This window comes from Ixodes scapularis, unplaced genomic scaffold (genome assembly GCF_016920785.2).
Source record: "Ixodes scapularis isolate PalLabHiFi unplaced genomic scaffold, ASM1692078v2 PGA_scaffold7__128_contigs__length_106722199, whole genome shotgun sequence".
Taxonomy (NCBI): Eukaryota; Metazoa; Arthropoda; class Arachnida; order Ixodida; family Ixodidae; genus Ixodes; species Ixodes scapularis.
The window spans coordinates 58,788,714-58,791,707 of record NW_024609882.1 but is presented as its reverse complement, the minus strand read 5'-3'; the positions used below and the strand labels follow the sequence as shown (position 1 = coordinate 58,791,707).

Here is a 2,994-nt window from a genome sequence, read left to right as displayed (position 1 = left end):
GACAGGAATAGTAAATGCAAAATAAACACAAAATAAGTTTTTGGAATATCCAACCTCTGTCGTCTGTAACATTCCACTATCCTGCGGGCGTGCCTACGTGGAGCAAACAGGCTGCTGCGCAAATGACCGTGCACATGCTAGAGAACACGTAGTATAGCTATCAAACAGATGTCGCCTGGGTATGGGGCCATACATTGCGATCGATGCCCGTGCACCCCCTTGTTTTCAAACGCAACCATCCTGAGACGACGCAAAGAAAGGAAAAACAGCTAGGTATATTCACAAAACCTTTGTCATCAAATGAAGGGGCGCCGAAAAGTATATTGAGCCGTCTGTGGGGGGCATCCGTGGTCGAGTGGGCTGGGGCACATCAGCTCGGAGCATGTGGAGCGAAAGCTTGCGCTGCAGAACCCAGGTATCCTTGGTTCAATCTCCACCCCTGGCCGTTTCGATCTCGATGAGCATCGTACCGCCGTGCGGTCGTGTATCACCACTGCGTGGTGCAAGTTAAAGACCCCAGGTTAGCGGTTGTACGACTGCACCGGCAAAATTTCTCATCTGCGGCTGGGAGACCAGTCGCCCGTTGAGGCATACTAAGTTCTAGGCTGTATAAACACGGTCACACACCATTTTTGACCCATCTGTAGCACTGCTAGATAAGGAAATGTTATCTTTACAAAGAGAGAAAGTGGTGAGGCTAGAGGTGACATGGTTTATTGAAGTATTGAAGTCGGTGCGTTTCTAATGAACTTTCAGTTGCGAGTGCGCTCTGTGTTGCCGTTACCTCCTTCGCTTTGTCCCTGTCCTTCGGCGCTTTTATCCAGTCATGAACTAACTAGCCCAATTGATTATTTTGTGCTAATCGACTTTTGTTTAGAGTGTAGATGACTGGTTGCTACCAACTGCATGCTGAAAGCGCATTCTACCTATCATTACCTCAGAACACAGGCGAATCACTGCTTCAACACAGTCAAAGTTGCCTTATCGCTCGTTTTGTGGTGAAGCCGCAGCGTGTTATCATTATACCACAGCTGCTGCATTGCAATGGCTGAATATTCAGGACAGTTAGGTTAGAAATTCGAACTGCTACTGGGAAGGGCATGAAACCGTCGCGCCACTAGTGGCTTAATAGAGGACTTCACCGATTGGGACAAAACAACATAGACGATTTGGCTGTGTTGTGACGCAGCTCTGAGCCGACGTAGCCGAACGTTCCGTCAAGCTGGTATCCAATCAGTGAAGTCGAACGCGGAAGCAAACAATTGCGATTTTTTTGACTTGATCTTTCTTAACTGAGCGAGTTAAGAAAAAATTTTCACGATTCGTGCTTAATCTATACCCCGCGCTCAATCGAGAAAAATCAAGTAAAGAATCCAGTGCACATGCGTGTTGGTAATCAGAGAGCGGAAGTGGAAACAAGCAGGATGTAGCGTCCGTTATTATTCAGTCTCCTTGCGAATAATCAGTGACAGCTCGAAAAGCGCCGGGCGTGGCTAATATCACTGGATCCTGGGAAAAAGATCGGCGCGCTCCCTGTTAGAGAGAGGTATGTTTATTTACAGGAAAGCAAAGAGGTCAACTTGCTTGTGAGTGCTGGTTTGCTACTTTGCGTGAAAAGGAAGAGAGCAGAGAGACAGCAGACAGAATAGAGAGGTAAAGAAAGAGTGAGATCACATATCCACTCGTATCCCCCCTCCCCCACACAGATCCCGCACACATAATAAAACACATATATACGCACTCAAAGATTGGCGAAAAATAAATAGCCACACGTAAATTAAAAAGAGTGATGTCAGTTCACAGCTCTTGGTCCAGGCGGGTGTCCTTTAAGAACCGGAGTAAAGCGTTGGTTGCTTTGGATTCTTTCGCTACTGAAGTCCAGGGTCCTAATATATGGCCGAGCTCCATGTCCTGATCATGTATCTTCAAGGATTGTTTTAGTATTTTCCTTTGGGAACTATATAGTGAACAATGGCAGAGTACATGTTTAATGTCGTGTGTTGTTGAGCATGCTGTACAATGCGGTGAATCTACTTGGCCGATCATATGAAGATATTTTCTAGTAAAAGCCACATTCAAGCGTATTCGATGCAGCACAGTTTCTGTTCGTCGTTTTATATTTCCCGGCATTCGGAACTTTAATTCCGGGTCAATATGTTTCAAGTGCGCATAATAGTAGCATGGATCTGTCCATAGTCTGAATGATATTTCTCTCCCAATTTTTCGGACTATATCATTTGCATCTGTCCTTGACAGTGGAATTGCACAGGTATTATCAGCTTCGTGGGCGTCCCTAGCAGCTTTGTCAGCACAAATGTTGCCGGGTATGCCACTATGCCCCGGTACCCACTGTAAGACAATTTCATGTCCCTGACACCTCACATCATGGAACTTCTGCATTATGTCATAAATCAGTTGAGCATTTACGTTATTCTTTCTTTTATGCATGAGTGCGCTGAGAGCAGACTTAGAGTCTACAAATATTGTCCAGTTTTGGCGGTTTTGGGTGCTGATGTAGGCAGCAGCTGCTCGGATAGCCGCAAGTTCAGCTGCTGTCGAGGATGTAATATGGCTCAGTTTCGTTTTGATTGTCGTGCTAGTTGACGGAATATAGGCTCCAATGGATGATGATATAAAGTTAGTTGACCCGTCCGTATATATGTGTCGCGATGAGAGATAGGCATGATGTATATACTCAAGTGTTAGCTGCATCATAACAGGTGTTGGGGTTGCTGCTTTTTGCGTAACACCGGGGATGTTCAATTTACTGTCGATAGGACTGCGCGTCCACGGTGCTTGCTGCGGAGTTTTAGCTAATTCAAAAGTATTTGGAATATACCCATGGAGTTGCGAGATGACCTTCGAAAAGCGAGCAGAGGGTTTAACCTCCGTAATATTCGCCAGATGATGTGCTTGGCTGCGCGCTTGGTGTCGTAGGTGAACTCGAATAGTTTCTTGGGTTCTGAGGATACCGGGCGAAATTGCTCTAGCTTC

The 2,994-nt window shown here is 46.0% G+C and overlaps 1 pseudogene; it reads right to left on the bottom strand.

The window, feature by feature from the left end:
• Positions 1–953: 953 nt before the first annotated feature.
• Positions 954–2,331, bottom strand: LOC115325076 (annotated as a pseudogene).
• Positions 2,332–2,994: the final 663 nt, after the last annotated feature.